The sequence below is a fragment of the Dermacentor variabilis genome, chromosome 6, assembly GCF_050947875.1.
Source record: "Dermacentor variabilis isolate Ectoservices chromosome 6, ASM5094787v1, whole genome shotgun sequence".
In the NCBI taxonomy this organism is placed as follows: domain Eukaryota; kingdom Metazoa; phylum Arthropoda; class Arachnida; order Ixodida; family Ixodidae; genus Dermacentor; species Dermacentor variabilis.
In genome coordinates this window covers 59,477,257-59,495,002 of record NC_134573.1, presented here as the reverse complement: position 1 = coordinate 59,495,002, position 17,746 = coordinate 59,477,257, and the positions used below count along the sequence as shown (strand labels likewise).

The following is a 17,746-nucleotide window of genomic DNA, read 5'->3' as shown; positions in this document are numbered from 1 at the left end:
GCTGCTCTGAGAAATGACAACGTCAGATATAACAGGAAGCGATATAGAAAGTTGGGAAGGCAGCCATTATGTTTGGTAAATACCGACTGGAAGAATTTGCTAAAAGCAGACCAGACGACAGTCTCATCGTTTACACATTTGCAGTCTATCATGAACCCACTGGTAGAAGAAGATTTAGGTGTGATTTGGCGCCAGAATATCTCGGGAGACGTTTTAATAAACGAAGGCAGCATTGTTCCGTAATATTTTTCTTTGTCGCAAATTATTTTCTGTTTCAGTCTTTCTGAAGTGCCTTCGCATAGCAGTGGACTTGAATGGCATTCCCCGTGACATCGCAGCCATCACGTGTTCATCAACTTTTGCGGACAACTTAACTACATTTGTTTGTCGTGACGATAACCCTGCGTAACATTTATTTGTAAACCCACTCCTTATGTAATACCCCCTAACCGGTGTCTTGAAGGTAATAAAGTGTAGTGAAGAATGACCACAATTAAACGGCGGCGGTAGCTTCACGACGGCGACATGACAGCGAATGCATGACGAGGAGGCAATGATGTTGATGGCGACACCACACCATGAGATCAATAGAATGACAGCGAGCGTATAAAAAAATGGCGGGCCGACGACTGTATCACGAAGGCTGTATGAAGACGATGGCATGATTCCAAAAATAAACAGTTGGCAGTCTGCACTCGCGGTGTGGTGTGTGTTTCTTGTGTCCTCGTTTTATAGCGCAGTTATAAAGAACTTCTAAAGTTAAAGGAAAACGGCATGTTTTGCACCTCAGATCTATCCTCGATTATGTCTGTATGATTTGGGACTCATATGAGGACTATTTGATACAAGTAATAGAAAAACATCAAAATCAGACTGCACGCTTGGTCTCCACTAATTATAACCCTTTCGAAAGTATCACTGAAATAGAAGCAATGCTGGGATAGGAAACTTAATACCCATAAGAAGAAAATAAAAAATGAGATTCCTCCACCTTATTTTCTACGATCAAACACGCATTGAAAGCCGCAACTACCTGTCGGAGCCGACTTATGTCTCGACTCGACTCGGCCACTCAAAAAAAGTGCGAGAATACAGCTGCAATAGGCGCCGTTTTGCCAAATCCTTTCTCCCGCAAACTGTGACAGACTGGAATTTGTTACCACAGGAATGTGATTCAATATCTGCGAAATACTATATTTATTCTCGCCTGTCATTGTGACAATGCATTAATCTCTTAATTTTCTTTTAATCTTCTGTTTCGCTTGAAAATGTTTACGTATTGTGTGCTCGCAACTTGATCTTAATTCTCACGTTCTTAACTTGTTGCTGTTAACAATTTAATACAACTTTGTCCAAGTGTCACCACTGCGATAACGCCTTCGAGGCGACGCAGGTATGCTGTGAATAAAATGACGAAAAATGGCTTTTAAATTTCGCCCATGCCGAGCGGAATCGAGCCCACGTCGCAAGGATTCCTCAAGGACAGCAAGCCGATGCATCAGCAGGACGCGCCACAAACGAACCGGGTATGTGCTGCTTTTCAATGAGTGCCTTTCGTGCCCACAATTCAGCGAGTTGCACCACGAAGGTATGAGCCACTCTTCAAAGAACCTTTCGTTAACTTCGGTCACTGAGTATGTGCCACTGAGCGTTTCGTAAGCGAGGGAACAATTCTCAGAGTTCTCAGGCACTGGCGCGCCACGCTTCTGAACTCGGAGGTGATGCGAAGACTTCTTGGTGACACCATTCTATGCCGCAGCGTGTCCAGAAAGAAGCGCGACAGAGGTGCCCTATGTTGCCGCGTGGCGCGTTTCTAAGCGTTTTCACGCACCGAGTGCGCCTTGCATTTCGTAGGCCACGCACAGGCTTCGTGGTGGTGGCGCAAGATTGCGCTGAGTATTCTTAGGGAAGTCCGAAAAAAAGGAGACTCGCTACAGTACACGCTTCATCCATAACTCCTTTCGACGGTGGCGATAGGTTGTGAGGCTATATTGATTCAATCGTTAGCGCATTAGCGTGAACGGTCATCATGTACTTCGATTTAGGTGCTCGTTAAAGAACCTCAGGTGGTCAGAATTTCCGGGGTCCCCCAATACGGCATGCCTCATAATCAGATCGTGGTATTGGCTCGAGAAACCCCGCAACTTAACCACATAGTTTCTGTCGAATTTTTTTCGGGCTTTATACCGTTCTCATAGGCTACATGCACATGTATGCTTACATGTTCTGCCATAGCTTAAACTGCTGTCTGTATATAGACCGTCTGTGTGTACAAGCAGCCTTAACTTTTGTTTGAACCAAGCAACCCTTTCCAGTACGTTCTATCTTCAGAAGAACCTGTCGTTACAGCTGGTAAGGCACGATGAAACTGGACGACATCTGAAGAGCTGATATATCCTCCACAAACAAAAAATTGAATTTTATTATCGGCCGCTATGTCACGAATGTGAAAGACCCAATTTAGGGTTTGTATCGCGTTCGTTGCCTTTTTCTTTACTAAGGTGGCCTTTCTAATGAAAAAAAAACTGTAAAAAAACATCGCTTCTGGGCACTACAAAATTTGGGTCCACAGACACAGTGGTCCGAAGCTGTACGGTTCAGCCACGGTCGCGGACGAGGTAATAAAGAATTAATCTGCGCGTTACCGCGCCCCCGCGCGCCGTCAATGCAGTTGGGCCCGGTGACTGTACCTTGGTGCAGTTCGCTAACCACTTTGCTTTCGCCATGCTGATGGTCGTCTATCTCATCTGCAACCTGCTGCTTCCTGTTCTGGCATGCGCATCCTCGAGTGCGTCGTCAGTGCAGGCTTCCCCTTGTCGCGAAGGCGGAGCGGCCACGTGCAATCCTTTGCCTGGTTTCCACATATTGCCATCTCCATCTTCCTCACCGTTTGAATGCCACCTATCGGTCCTGGAGCCAACTTGGAAAGATTCATCGCCATCGACAGCCCTACCAGCTATAAAGCAACAACCACCGTCGACGCAGCTCTGTGGGCCCGGTGACTGTACCTTGGTTCAGTTCGCTAACCGCTTTGCTTTCGCCATGCAGGTTAGTCAAACATGCACTTTTTGATAAAAAAAATCAAGCAATTATCTTCTGGTACAGCTCCCGAGCACACGGTGCTGCGTCGCGATTGCCACTGAGTGCATTTATGTCATCCGTCTGCTACTAATCATATCTGGTGACGTCGAGACTAACCCTGGTCCTGCCAGCCTTGACACTGAACAGGCCGAATTCCAGATACTAACCGCAGGCCAAACAACACTGGTGCAGGAGCGAAAGGGCCTGAAACTGCAGCAGAGCACCACAGACAAAACAATCAGTGACCTGAATAAGCGCGTGACCGACTTAGAGGCTCATTATCAGGCTCTCATGACTCTACGCCAAGACATAGACATACTGCACACAACATCAACTGAAACAACCCGCCCAGTCACAGCGTTAGAGGCCCGTTTCGACGACGCCGAAAACTGATCCCGCCACAATAACCTGATCTTCCACGGAATTACTGACCCCACTACAAATTAAACATTTACTAAGTCAGAAGAATTAATCCTTCAAATCTGTCGTAATCATTTACAAACCAACATCAACCCGACATCAACCCCACAGATATAGAACGGGCACATCGCTTAGGAAAACACACCAAAGATCGAAATCGTCCAATAATAGTAAAATTTTCACATTGGAAAACGAAAGACGCCCTTCTGTCAAAAGGCCGAATGCTGAAAGGAACTAATTATAGTGTAGGTGAAGATTTCTCTCGCCTGACTCAGAAAGCACGGAAGGCCCTTTTGCATTTTGCCAAATCTAAATCACTTGCATACTCTCTACGCCATAAAACCTTGTACATTGTTCCTAAAGGATATATTTTTGATGAATAATCTAACTTTGTAAAAGAAATTGTGTAGCAATCATCCCGTCCTCTACAAACAAAGAATCAACCAGAACTTGCACCTAGAAAAGATCTTTCGTTTTCCGCAGTTTTTACTAACGCACGTAGTTATCTTCCGAAGCGCGAGCTTATATCAAACATCATATCATCAACAGGCAGCAACTTGCTCATTCTAACAGAAACCTGGCTACACAATGACGTCACTGAAACCGAAGTTTTGGCCGAGCTACCCGACTTCCATGTTTATCGAACTGACCGCGTAGGCACAAGTGGGGGTGGCGTTCTTGTAGCAGTTCACTGGCAACTTTTGTGTTCATTTATTAACATTGCATCAAAACTCGAATTATTATGGCTACTATATCGCACATCACCACCTACAGTGCTGCTGGGGGTTTGCTACATGCCTCCCCATGCCACTCCTGAATTCTGTGGGGAGCTCAATACCAATTTAATAGAACTAACGACCACCTATCCTAATGCCTCCATCCTACTTTTCGGGGACTTGAATTTCCCAAACATAGACTGGAGCAACTTACCATATTCTTCAATAGTAGGTCCCCCAGAGACAAGGAATTTCATCGACATCTGTTTGAACTTTAATCTGACACAATTAGTTTCGGAGCCAACGCGTGTCACACCAGAATCCGCAACCATTCTGGACTTCATCCTGACTAATGATACCAGTACCCTCTCATCAATTACACACCTTCGAGGAATTACTGACCATAACGTCATTCATGCTACTTTCTCTTTTCCTGTAACAACAAATAAGACACATAAGAAAACTATAAGGCTTTACGAAAAGGACGCAATTAACCGACTATGACGCAATTAACCGCGAACATGAGACCCTCTTTCCCACGTTTCAAGCCGCGTATCGCAATCAGTCAATATTCCATAACTGGTCGACGTTTAAGGATAAGTTGACAGATTTGGCTAACAAATATATTCCTAAAGTTCACAATCGCCCCAATAATAAAAAACCTTGGTTTACTAACGCCTTAAAAAACTAGAAAATAAAAAGAAACGTCTTTACCGAGTGGCTACAAATAACGGTAACTCGCATCGATGGGAAATCTACTACAAAGCTGAAAACGAATATTTGATTGCAATCCGCAGCGCAAAGCGTTCCTTTTATGGCACTACACTCCCAAATTTGCTACGCACTAACCCAAGACAGTTTTGGCAAGTAATAAATCCTCATCCTGTTCACACTATTACGCTCACCAATGACTCACACGAGACAATTACCGATACTGACTGCACTGACACTTTTAATTCCGCATTTGCAACAGAATTTACGAAAGAAATCGAAACAAACATTTCTTTGCCTTTGTACAACATTGAAGGTCACATGCCATGCATCACATTTTGTGCTGGCGGAATTGCATCCATTATCCAGAAGACTAAGCTATCATCTTCATTTGGCATTGATGAAGTCAACTCTAAACTTCTAAGAAACACAAGACACATGGCTGCATCATACTTGTCCTTACTGTTCTCACAGTCACTCTCTTCAGGAAACATGCCGGGTGATTGGAAAGTAGGAAGGGTCATTCCAGTCTACAAAACCGGTAACAGGAATTCTCCATTAAATTATCGACCCATCTCACTAACAAGCGTGCTGTGCAAAATCATGGAACATGTCATCTACTCTCAAATCATTGACTTCTTGGACAGTAATAACTTTGTTCACCCTTCACAACATGGTTTTCGCAAAGGTTTCTCTTGCGAAACTCAATTAGCTATTTTCGTTCATGACTTGCATACTAACCTTGACATCAATGTACAAACCGACGCAATCTTTTTAGATCTTGCAAAGGCATTTGATAAAGTATCCCACCAACGTTTGCTACTAAAACTTCAACTGTTGAACTTGGACCCTAACGTTCTATTCTGGATAAACGAATTTTCGTCTAATCGCACACAAATGATTTTAATCAACGGTAACCTATCAAGTTCCCTCCGAGTAACCTCTGGCGTGCCCCAAAGATCTGTTCTCGGTCTCCTGTTTTTTTTTTCATATATAATAATGATTTACCTCAGTGTGTCTCCTGTAATATACGCATGTTTGCAGACGACTGCGTCATCTACCGCTCTATTAATAACTGATCGGACCATACTGCATTCCAAAATGATCTTACCAGAATGGTGCAGCAATTCGCTGATGAACCTTAACGTGAAGAAATGTAAACTCGTGTCCTTCTCCCGCCGTCGCAACCCTTCCTTCTTCCCATATGCAATTAATACCACACCATTAGAATCAGTACAATCCTATATATATCCAGGTGCAACCGTGCCTCACGATTTGTCTTGGCGCGCACATGCCACTAGCATTATCTCAGCAGCTAACAAAACCTTAGGTTTCCTAAAACGGAATCTACGGCAGGTCTCATCAGATTTAAAATTACAAGCATATAAGTCACTTGTCAGGCCGAAACTGGAATACGCGTCTGCCATCTGGAACCCGCATCAAGTATACCTCACCGACGCATTAGAATCAGTTCAAAATCGTGCTGTTACATTCATTCATACCTCATATTCATACAACGTAGCGTTTCATCATTGAAATCAGAATCCGGCTTGTCAATACTTTCATGTCGACGTCGCATTTCCAGTCTTTCCCTGTACTACAAGTTCTTCTTTTCTTCGCTTAATGAAGAGCCTTACATCACAGCAGCAGCACGCATATCTCATCGCACCAGCCATCCACTTCAAGTGGCACGCCCACGTGCACGGACAACCACCTTCGCAGCCTCCTTTTTCTCCCGTACCGCCACAGATTGGAACGCCTTCCCGCCAACATCGCTAATACGACTTGTCCATCTTCGTTCACAGAACTTGTAACCGACCATTTTCTTAAATAATTATTTCTGACGATGTTTTGCTATCTTATAAAAGCCCACCCCTTATGTAATGCCCCCACGGGGGACTTTAAGGTTATAAACTGAACTGAACTGAACTGAACTGAACTCGGAGGCCGTGCAAATCCATGGATATTTCGCGTGCCCACCGCCAAATAGCGCAGCTTCTGCGGAGAGGTTTTGAGCAAGAAAAAGAAATCATTAAGGACATGTGATACAAGATGCTGGAATGAAAACATCTACAGCACATCTGATTAAATCGGCAGTCTGAGACACTATTTGCTATTGCGCTGTTTCAAAGCGAATGCTAATAAATTACTAATATAGTTATCATTATCCTCCCAATCCTTATCACCATCAGCACGAAAAGGGAGCCGCGTTGCATTAAATGTGTCCCCAGCGCCTGGGTAACAGATGAATCATACACCTTTGACCATTTTCACAATATTCACGTGTTTCATAATGTTGCGACAATGAAACTTTATTATTCGTCTCAAAATTTAATGTTGCGCCGCCAATTCGCATAGTTCACCGCCTATTTAATTCTAATCGATGATAAACGTCCCCAATGGGTCGGTTCTTCAGGATTTGTTCTTGTACATAACCCCGCTAAATGTTAAAAGCAGCATCTCCATTTAAGCGGACAAACCAACCGGTTTCTCTTGATCCATGTCGTAAAAACAGTTTTCATTCGCCTCAGCGACAAAGAAGTTGTAACATCGGGTTGTAAGTTGGCATGGTTATGCTGCATCCTGAATTTTCGTGTCAACTCATGGTATTAAAAAGGTATTTGAATGGTTTTTTTTTCGTCTATGAGAATGTATTGTCTAAATCAAACTACTGAACATTTTCGGAAAAGGCGATGACAATGATGCGCTGAAACCAGTTCCATACAGTTCTGCATTCATCTGGCATTATATTTGGGATAAATGCGTTATTTAATCACTCCGCAGGTAATATTGAAGAGGATACAAAAACAACGTACACAGTTGGCTCCCAAGCGGCTGAGGACAATACAGTATAATAAACAAAGCATCAAATTAGAGACTGTTTTCATGCAAGCTTATGTGAAATTCGAGATACAAACATTTTTGGCAGAGTTGTATAACTCTATAAAACTTGTTTCGTGTCTCTCTCTTCTGTTGTTCCTGGGGTTGCCCTACGTTTATGTGTCTTGACAACAATTTAATAGCAATATATGAGACCCCAAGGTCTCTGGGCGTAGTTTTAGACAGGCACCTGAAATGCTATCTTCATTCGCAATCGCTTCTCCGTAACATTTCTCTTTGAATATGCGCGATAATCAAAACCCGCTAATATTTTCAGCTGCATATTATCCATTCTCTTTATAACGCAAGCATTCACAGTCATTCGTCTTATTGCGTATCAGCCTCGGGCAGCACACAGTTCAAATTCGTCAGCCAACTTCAAGGCCTGCAAAATTAGCCGTTCGTCTCATGACTTTCAGCCATTTCTGAACCAATGCAACGCCAGTTGTTTGCGGTTTAAACATTCATCCTCTTCATCAATTCTCTTAGCTGAAGTTATCAGTTGTGATATATAAGTTATTTCGTAATATTGCACATATAGATCGCTTTGTCATTGATTCTTTTGCAAATACTAACATTACTAGGTTCTCTAAATATATTACCGTCTTTTACCTAAAGTGCACACGAACAATTGCAACATCACCACCACATTTGCGGGAATCAAACTGTGGAATTCTGTGCTACATAAAATCAAATCATCACGCGCAGAACCAAGTTAAGAAATATGTTATGCAAGAATTCTCTCCATTCTGACAACTGACCTTTGTGCCTGTAATAATAACAATTATTGACGTAGTTATAATACTACAGGTTATATTACCCCAATTTCATTGCGTTTTTAACTGACATTGCTTGTTTCATACAGATGTTTCTTTGCCCTTTTTGCCTTACTAAACAGCTTTACATTTGTTCTTTTTTAAACTGTTGTTTACTTTTTCAAATGTATCTAAATGTATCTAAATGGTCTTTTACAGGCTCGAGGAAACAATTGACGACAACTACCTGTACACTCGAAAACCTTTCATTACGCTTGCCACTGGCCATTGGACCAGGTCTGCCAGCTAATGGTAACATTACCAAGGGTTTTGTGGAAGAGAATAATATATTAGGTTAAGAGAGGCTTCCCACTGACAAGCTAAGGTACTTGCGGCTGCGGCGACTGCCACAGCCGAAACATGGCTGACTAGGTACTTAGAGGAAAACTGGAGCGGTGGTGCAGCCTTTCGCGCACTTGGTGGGTACCAAAGAGGCCGCGCGATTTCGACGGGAACTAGCGTGAGTCGACCGGTGGGGCTGATAGCGCTTGCATGCCCGTGCGTAAACCGCGTGAAGGAGGTTTCCCCGTTTCCACCAACCTGTTTGGTTAGTAAAGTGGAAAGTTGGCCTAGTTGGTGAGTGATCATCATACCTTGCTGGTGAAGCAGCGCACTGACACGGACACTGCACTCGCAACTATTCTGCGAGTGCAGCGAGTGTCATCTTTTCCTGTTTGTCTTCACTGTGTCCGTGTCAGTGCGCTGCTTCACCGGCAAGGTATGATGTTTGGTTAGACACCCGAGGTTAGCCGCGCGGGAGGCCGCCTTGGAACAGCGACTTGCACAACGTCAAAAGCTGTACAAGATAAAACATCGTACCTTCCAGTGGCAGAAAACGGGGCGCGAACCTCCTTGTGAGTCACCATTGAAACCTTCTGTTTGGTGCGGAAGTCGAAGCGATATATTTACCCATCCCCCCTCCCTTCACCATGCCATACTCAATACCCGGTTATTCAAAACCATGTCACAGCGGAGAAAAAATAACTCCGTCCCCTATCGGAACAAAAAGCACAGCTAGGCACCGGTGAGATTCGAACTCACGATGTCCTGTTTACTAGACAGGCGCTTTAACCAACGAAGCCACGGCGCCGGCGATCAGCTCCCTTTTGCGCGCTCAAAGCAATCGGCGATATTGTCCTGTGAACCATAGCAAAATGGCAAAAGAAACGGATCCAGGCACCGGTGAGATTCGAACTCACGATCTCCTGTTTACTAGACAGGCGCTTTAACCAACTAAGCCACGGCGCCGGCGATCAGCTCCCTTTTGTGCGCTCAAAGCAATCGGCGATATTGTCCTGTGAACCATAGCAAAATGGCAAAAGAAACGGATCCAGGCACCGGTGAGATTCGGACTCACGATCTCCTGTTTCCTAGACAGGCGCTTTAACCAACTAAGCCACGGCGCCGGCGATCAGCTCCCTTTTGTGCGCTCAAAGCAATCGACGATATTGTCCTGTGAACCATAGCAAAATGGCAAAAGAAACGGATCCAGGCACCGGTGAGATTCGAACTCACGATCTCCTGTTTACTAGACAGGCGCTTTAACCAACTAAGCCACGGCGCCGGCGATCAGCTCCCTTTTGCGCGCTCAAAGCAATCGGCGATATTGTCCTGTGAACCATAGCAAAATGGCAAAAGAAACGGATCCAGGCACCGGTGAGATTCGGACTCACGATCTCCTGTTTACTAGACAGGCGCTTTAACCAACTAAGCCACGGCGCCGGCGATCAGCTTCCTTTTGTGCGCTCAAAGCAATCGACGATATTGTCCTGTGAACCATAGCAAAATGGCAAAAGAAACGGATCCAGGCACCGGTGAGATTCGAACTCACGATCTCCTGTTTACTAGACAGGCGCTTTAACCAACTAAGCCACGGCGCCGGCGATCAGCTCCCTTTTGCGCGCTCAAAGCAATCGGCGATATTGTCCTGTGAACCATAGCAAAATGGCAAAAGAAACGGATCCAGGCACCGGTGAGATTCGGACTCACGATCTCCTGTTTCCTAGACAGGCGCTTTAACCAACTAAGCCACGGCGCCGGCGATCAGCTCCCTTTTTTGCGCTCAAAGCAATCGACGATATTGTCCTGTGAACCATAGCAAAATGGCAAAAGAAACGCATCGAGGCACCGGTGAGATTCGAACTCACGATCTCCTGTTTACTAGACAGGCGCTTTAACCAACTAAGCCACGGCGCCTTTTTCTTTATTGCCAGACCTCGACATATCACAACACAAATTCCTAAATGATATAAACAAAGACCAAAGAAGCAAAAAGGGATGAATACACAAACGGAACAAGGAACAGTAATATTTACATTCGCTGCCGTCCGCTACTGTGGCACGACGTTGTCGGATTAAAATTCCTTTAGTGCTGTAAGGGGTTCAACCCTCGACAGCCACTCAGGAACAGGCTGTTGCATCTTGATCACTTCCACATACCGTTGCATGGATTCACAAAAGTACAGACGCGCCGGTCGGGCATCCGGGTCACAATGGTAACCCGCCATTCTTGCGCGCCATAAACAGTGGAGGCCCGTAAGCATGATCAGGTCGTACGGGAAACCTTCGTCGTCATATACTGGCAGAAACCTGATTCCGTGGGGATCTATAGGTAGCTCCTTTTTTAGAGTCCTTTGTAACACGTCCCAGAAAAAGACCCCTTCCCAACAGTGGATGAAGACGTGATCTATGGTTTCTGTTTTTTTACATATAAGGCAGTTGGTTCCCCATGGCATGTAGAACCCACGTTGTTCAAGGAAGATTTTAACAGGTACAGTACCAGTGTGTAATTTAAAAAAGAACGATTTAGTGGCTGGTTGAACTGGCATCTTCTTCACCCTTTTCAATACATCTAGGCCTGGGCCTCCACTGTACGGGGCTCTGTACATAGGTACCAGCAAAACACTGTCACATAAATCACGATATAACTTTTTCCGTTTTACACTCCACAAATATGCACTTGAAAAACGAACACGCAAAAAGGAAACACTCTGAACTATTTCCCGAAAGAAACCACGGACTGGTCCTGGCATTATTTCCGTACCTACAATGAATTCGGGAAGTGATCTTGACAGCCTCATTTGGATCACCGTGCGCAGAAATGGGTCGTTTGTATCTCGAAAGAAGGAGAATCTATTCACCAGTTGACGCAAGAAGAGGTGCGCCAACCCCAGACCACCATCCTTCACGCGCCGGAAGAGATTATCTCGGCTACATCGCTCCCAGCTCGATGCCCACACGAATACAGCGAACACGCGGTGCAGTTTCTGCACATTAATACGAGAGCACTGTAGTACCTGCATTACGTACCAGATCTTTGTCACGAGAAACATGTTGCACGCTGTAGCTCTCGCGAATATTGACAAGTAACAGGCGTTCCATCGGTCGGCTTTTTCTTTTAGTTGTTTTGTCCGCTCCTTCCAGTACTCGCTACTGTCCTTGTAGGCATCAAGGGGTGCTCCAAGGTACTTAACTGGCGTCGTGACCCAGTTTACGTTCGAAAAGTGGTCTGGTGCAGACGCCCATCTTCCATGCCAAAACCCCAAACATTTCTGCCAGTTAACGTAGCTGTTAGTGACGTTACCAAACTTTTTGACGATGTTAACAGTATTCAATACACTTTGTTTGTCCTTACAGCACACAGCCACATCGTCAGCGTATGCCAGTAGCTTCACTTCTGCTGATTGAAGACTAAACCCCTTAATACATTCATTTTCAATGATGGCCAGACATAGCGTTTCTATGTAGACACAAAACAGGAGTGGACTGAGTGGACAACCCTGGCGAACGGAGCGCTTCACGTTAATGGGGGCCCCCAACATCTGATTAATTATAAGTCTGGTATAGCAGCTCCGGTACGCCATGGTCACCCCTTCAGCGATTATGTGGCCAAAATTAACGTGTTCAAGGATGGTAAGCAATATGTCGGGAGAAACACAATCAAACGCCTTCTCCAAGTCTAGCTGGAGGATGGCTACTGCATCGCACATGGCGTCACAACACTCCAGCACACACTTCATTTTATGGATGTTAGTGAAAATGGTTCTTCCACGAATACCACACGTCTGGTGTGGGCCGACTACTTCCTGAATAACTGACTGGACCCGTCGTGCCAACACCTTCATCAATATTTTGTAGTCGCAGTTAGTAAGCGCTATGGGTCTGTAGGAGGAAAGTTGCTTGAGCTTTTCGGTCTCTTCTGTTTTCGGTATTAGTACTGTATGGGACTGGCCAAAGGATGGTGGAAGTATTTTCAGTTCATATGCTTCATTGAAAACTGCTGTTAACATAGGAGCTAGGTGGCTCTTGAACGATTTGTACCAAGCGGCACAAAGACCGTCTGGACCTGGCGACTTCCCAGGATTCAGGTCTTCGATGGCTTTCATCACTTCATGTTCTGTTAATGGTCGTTCTAAGGTTTCTTTAACCTCACTCGACAGCTGTGGGATTCGTTGCAAAAATAACTTCTTGAAATCGTGCATGTTGACAGGCCTGAATGTAAAAAGTTCTTTGTAATGCTCAAAGAAAGCACGCCCTATATTATTGTTATCCGTTAATACCACCCCTTCATATTCGATAGCCTCAATCTGCTTACGTCTCGAGTGCTTTTTTTCTAACCCCGGTGCTCTTTTCGTTGGCGTTTCCCCGCATGATAGCCTTTCTGCTCTGGCGCGCACTAGCGCACCTCGGAAGCGATCTTCGTCGAATACCTCGAGCTTCTTCTTAACGGCGCGCATATCTTGTTGATAGGCGCCAGGTTGCATGCATTCAAGCTTCGCAAATTTTTCTAGCAATGTTGTTAAATCCTTTTCTCTGGCCTTTTGTTCATATCGCAGTACGCTACTTCTTTCAATTGCCTTCAATTTAATGCTTTGCTTCAGCAACTCCCATTCCTCACCAAATTTCGTAGAACTGTCTGTACCAAAAGAATTCAGAGCAGCCACTACATTTTCGTTAAAAGTTTCATCCCGTAACAGCTCTGCATTCAATTTCCACAGTTCCCAGACGAACTTCTTTCGTTCTTTCTTCCTGCCCACCGTGCATTTTACCAGACAGTGGTCAGAATATGATATGGCCGTAACTGTGTAGCACTGGCATTTTTCAACTAAATCATATGAAAGATAGATACGGTCTAAGCGTGCGTGACTTGTGCCCTGAAAGTGAGTGTAGCTTACGTCTCCGTGACCGCGAAAACATTCTGCGATATCTTCTAATTCGAATTCGTGTGTGATCTGCGCCAGGATATCACTACTTTTGTCACAAACCACGCGACGCGTAGACCTATCCTCAGCTTTCAATACGCAGTTGAAGTCGCCTACACAGGCTATCATTTTTTGCACATGTAAATGATGCTTTAAACTCAAAAAGAAATTTGCCCTCTCTTGCACAGTATTAGGCGCATAAATGCAAAACACGCGCCATTGGACATTAAAATAGCTGAAGTCACAAAAGACAAGTCGACCAGAAGTACAGGAGAAGTAACCATCTATAACAAGACCAGGGAGCTTCCTCACGAACAGCACACACCCTGCCGAAGTCCCTAAGGCGTGGCTCACTACCGTATAGTAGTTATACGTGAACCTTTGCACCATGCTCCCGGTCTCCTCCTCGCCGTCTACCTTGGTTTCTTGCACGGCTAAAACGTCGAGGTCGTGGTCCACTAGTAGTCTGTAAACCTGACTCTGTTTCCTTTTGGCGGCCAGACCTCGAACGTTTAGCGTGCCGAGGCTAAGCGACGGGTTGGTAGCCATTATTGGTGAAAACCGGAGGGGAGAAGGCCCGGAGCATGGTGCTCACCTTAACGTCTAGCTGACCGCTAGACGCCTCCGTGGCCATCCGGCGGCCGTCGCCCGGGTTCCTCTTTGGTCGGCTTCGGGGTAAGCCTACGGTCAGTCTCCAGGTTCGGCTTGGGCTTGAGGGTGGAGCGCCTTCCAGGTAGCGTCTTAGCGGGTGGTGCCTCGGAGTCACCGCCGGCCTTTCCGTCGACTTTCTCCTCGTGCTGCAGGGATCTCTTGACCGGTGCCGAGACGGATTCGACGCGGGCGCTAGCTGGGGTCGCGTTGTCGTCCGCCTCTGCCTGCGTTGCATCCGTAGCTGGCTGGTGGCTCTCATTTTCTTGCGGGGCCGTCTTCACGCTCTCGACTGTAGCCGCTCGTTCTTTGGGGGGAGGGATATTCCTTCCTCCTTCGGCTTGCTTGGTCGTCGTGCCGGTTTCTGCCGCCACTTTGCCGTTTCCAGCTCCCGTGGCCGCTTCCTCCGCCTCGGTCACGTCCATTACATGGTCTAACGTCGACGGCTCGCTCTCCGCCGAACCCGCGGCTACTGCGTATGAACGCACACAGTCCGCGTCGTTGTGTCCAAAAAGCCTGCACCGCGAGCAACGGGGAACCTTGCATTCACGACGAACGTGGCCAGAGCCCCGGCAGCGCAGGCACTGCATGGGACGTCCTGGGGCTACCACCAGCGCAAGCTCGCCGGCGACGCGGATCTGGTGGGGCAGGTCGCCGACTTTCATTCCTGCCTTCAGCTGCAGCAGCACTGCTCGGGTCGTCGAGCCCTTGTCGGAAACGCAATCCACTCGCCAGCGCTCCCGGGTCACTTCCGTCACCTTGCCGAAGGAGGCCAGCGCGGTCTTGACGTCTTCGTCGTCCACCCCATGCAGAAGCCAGTGGATACGAAGCTTCACCTGTTGTTCCTTGGGGTCGATGACCAGGCAGCGACGCCCCTTCACCTGCAGCTCCTTCAGGGCCGCCAGCTTTTCGGCAGCCTCGGCTGTCTTCATCGTCACCGCCCATACATGGTTGATTTGGTATGCTCCAAGGGCGACGACGCCAGAGAGCATACCAACAGCTTGAAGCGCGTCTCGAAAATCTTCTACACGGAACGGGCGAACACGAGCGTCGCCGTGCAAAAAAACTGTGTTCAAAACAATACGTCCTGTAGGTAGGCGAGGCAAAATTATCTGGTAATCTTTATCTTCTTCCGTCGAAAGCCTGTTGCCGCGGCTAACAGCCGCATATGCCGCTCCATTGGAGCCCATGATCCCGCGATCCGTTCAGCTCGGGAGCCGGAAGCAGAATCAACTAAGCCACGGCGCCGGCGATCAGATCCCTTTTGTGCGCTCAAAGTAATCGGCGATATTGTTCTTTGAACCATAGCAAAACGGCAAAAGAAACGGATCCAGGCACCGGTGAGATTCGGACTCACGATCTCCTGTTTCCTAGACAGGCGCTTTAACCAACTAAGCCACGGCGCCGGCGATCAGCTCCCTTTTGTGCGCTCAAAGCAATCGGCGATATTGTCCTGTGAACCATAGCAAAATGGCAAAAGAAACGCATCGAGGCACCGGTGAGATTCGAACTCACGATCTCCTGTTTACTAGACAGGCGCTTTAACCAACTAAGCCACGGCGCCGGCGATCAGATCCCTTTTGTGCGCTCAAAGCAATCGGCGATATTGTCCTGTGAACCATAGCAAAATGGCAAAAGAAACGGATCCAGGCACCGGTGAGATTCGGACTCACGATCTCCTGTTTCCTAGACAGGCGCTTTAACCAACTAAGCCACGGCGCCGGCGATCAGCTCCCTTTTGTGCGCTCAAAGCAATCGACGATATTGTCCTGTGAACCATAGCAAAATGGCAAAAGAAACGCATCGAGGCACCGGTGAGATTCGAACTCACGATCTCCTGTTTACTAGACAGGCGCTTTAACCAACTAAGCCACGGCGCCGATGATCAGCTCACTTTTGTGCGCTCAAAGCAATCGGCGATATTGTCCTGTGAACCATAGCAAAACGGCAAAAGAAACGGATCCAGGCACCGGTGAGATTCGAACTCACGATCTCCTGTTTACTAGACAGGCGCTTTAACCAACTAAGCCACGGCGCCGGCGATCAGATCCCTTTTGTGCGCTCAAAGCAATCGGCGATATTGTCCTGTGAACCATAGCAAAATGGCAAAAGAAACGGATCCAGGCACCGGTGAGATTCGGACTCACGATCTCCTGTTTCCTAGACAGGCGCTTTAACCAACTAAGCCACGGCGCCGGCGATCAGCTCCCTTTTGTGCGCTCAAAGCAATCGACGATATTGTCCTGTGAACCATAGCAAAATGGCAAAAGAAACGCATCGAGGCACCGGTGAGATTCGAACTCACGATCTCCTGTTTACTAGACAGGCGCTTTAACCAACTAAGCCACGGCGCTTTTTTTTTCTTTATTGCCTGCTTAGACATTAACACACAAAAAAAAAACAAATCCATATACACAGTGCACCCACATCACATCAGGTGGGATGGTCACTAAAATTTCTTGAGGCACACCAGCTCATCAAGGATGCTAACCCAGTCTGGGGTTTCGCTTTGTGCACGATACACTTCTCGTAATAGTGACATACTTTCAATGAAGTTCTCTCGCGCAGAGCACACATTCACATCAGCATGACGTACAGCCATTCTTGTTTTCCACAAACTGTGGAGACCCAGCAACATGAACATGTCGAACGGTGGCCCGTCATCGCTTTCAACTGGAAGGAACCGAATTCCATAGGGGTTTATGGGGAGTTCTTTTTTAAGAGTGCGCTGCAAGATGTCCCAGTGAAAGACAGCGTCCCAACACTCAATGAAGGCGTGTTCAATTGTTTCAGGCTTTTTACACAGCCGGCAATCGGTAGTCCAGGGTACGAATATTCCTTTCTGTTCTAGCCATACTTTAACGGGGAGGGTGTTCGTGTGTAGGTGGAAAAAGAAAGTTTTCGCAGCAGGTCTTACAGGCATCCTTTTGACACGTTTCAGCACATCTTTTCCTGGGCCTCCACAATAAACACTCCTATACAGTGGGATAGGTAACATACTGTCAACTAAATCTGCGTACAGTTTCTTTCTTCTCACTGAGCACAAGTACTCCAGCGAAAAACGTGCGCAGAGTATTCTAAAAGATGCAACGACTTCACGATAGTACCCAGTCGCTCTAGTGATAGCACTAGATGTGGACACAACAAATTAAGGCAGTTCTGTTGCCATTTTCGCCTGAATGACCGTACGGAGGAAAACATTTCTTTCATCTCGCAGGAAGATGAACCGCGATACGATCTGTCTAATGAACAAGTGTGAGAGCCCAAGGCCCCC

The 17,746-nt window shown here is 46.5% G+C and overlaps 15 non-coding genes across 15 annotated transcripts; all 15 read right to left on the bottom strand.

Moving 5' to 3' along the window:
• Positions 1–9,639: 9,639 nt before the first annotated feature.
• Positions 9,640–9,713, bottom strand: TRNAT-AGU (transfer RNA threonine (anticodon AGU)). The gene has a single exon. It is a non-coding gene; the product is annotated as a tRNA-Thr (tRNA).
• An 84-nt stretch (positions 9,714–9,797) lies between these two features.
• Positions 9,798–9,871, bottom strand: TRNAT-AGU (transfer RNA threonine (anticodon AGU)). The gene has a single exon. It is a non-coding gene; the product is annotated as a tRNA-Thr (tRNA).
• An 84-nt stretch (positions 9,872–9,955) lies between these two features.
• On the bottom strand, positions 9,956–10,029 carry TRNAP-AGG (transfer RNA proline (anticodon AGG)). The gene has a single exon. It is a non-coding gene; the product is annotated as a tRNA-Pro (tRNA).
• Positions 10,030–10,113: 84 nt separating this feature from the next.
• On the bottom strand, positions 10,114–10,187 carry TRNAT-AGU (transfer RNA threonine (anticodon AGU)). The gene has a single exon. It is a non-coding gene; the product is annotated as a tRNA-Thr (tRNA).
• Positions 10,188–10,271: 84 nt separating this feature from the next.
• On the bottom strand, positions 10,272–10,345 carry TRNAT-AGU (transfer RNA threonine (anticodon AGU)). Its single transcript has one exon. It is a non-coding gene; the product is annotated as a tRNA-Thr (tRNA).
• An 84-nt stretch (positions 10,346–10,429) lies between these two features.
• Positions 10,430–10,503, bottom strand: TRNAT-AGU (transfer RNA threonine (anticodon AGU)). Its single transcript has one exon. It is a non-coding gene; the product is annotated as a tRNA-Thr (tRNA).
• Positions 10,504–10,587: 84 nt separating this feature from the next.
• Positions 10,588–10,661, bottom strand: TRNAP-AGG (transfer RNA proline (anticodon AGG)). The gene has a single exon. It is a non-coding gene; the product is annotated as a tRNA-Pro (tRNA).
• Positions 10,662–10,745: 84 nt separating this feature from the next.
• TRNAT-AGU (transfer RNA threonine (anticodon AGU)) lies at positions 10,746–10,819 on the bottom strand. The gene has a single exon. It is a non-coding gene; the product is annotated as a tRNA-Thr (tRNA).
• Positions 10,820–15,804: 4,985 nt separating this feature from the next.
• Positions 15,805–15,878, bottom strand: TRNAP-AGG (transfer RNA proline (anticodon AGG)). Its single transcript has one exon. It is a non-coding gene; the product is annotated as a tRNA-Pro (tRNA).
• Positions 15,879–15,962: 84 nt separating this feature from the next.
• Positions 15,963–16,036, bottom strand: TRNAT-AGU (transfer RNA threonine (anticodon AGU)). The gene has a single exon. It is a non-coding gene; the product is annotated as a tRNA-Thr (tRNA).
• Positions 16,037–16,120: 84 nt separating this feature from the next.
• TRNAP-AGG (transfer RNA proline (anticodon AGG)) lies at positions 16,121–16,194 on the bottom strand. The gene has a single exon. It is a non-coding gene; the product is annotated as a tRNA-Pro (tRNA).
• Positions 16,195–16,278: 84 nt separating this feature from the next.
• Positions 16,279–16,352, bottom strand: TRNAT-AGU (transfer RNA threonine (anticodon AGU)). Its single transcript has one exon. It is a non-coding gene; the product is annotated as a tRNA-Thr (tRNA).
• An 84-nt stretch (positions 16,353–16,436) lies between these two features.
• On the bottom strand, positions 16,437–16,510 carry TRNAT-AGU (transfer RNA threonine (anticodon AGU)). The gene has a single exon. It is a non-coding gene; the product is annotated as a tRNA-Thr (tRNA).
• Positions 16,511–16,594: 84 nt separating this feature from the next.
• TRNAP-AGG (transfer RNA proline (anticodon AGG)) lies at positions 16,595–16,668 on the bottom strand. The gene has a single exon. It is a non-coding gene; the product is annotated as a tRNA-Pro (tRNA).
• An 84-nt stretch (positions 16,669–16,752) lies between these two features.
• TRNAT-AGU (transfer RNA threonine (anticodon AGU)) lies at positions 16,753–16,826 on the bottom strand. The gene has a single exon. It is a non-coding gene; the product is annotated as a tRNA-Thr (tRNA).
• Between the last annotated feature and the right edge of the window lie 920 nt (positions 16,827–17,746).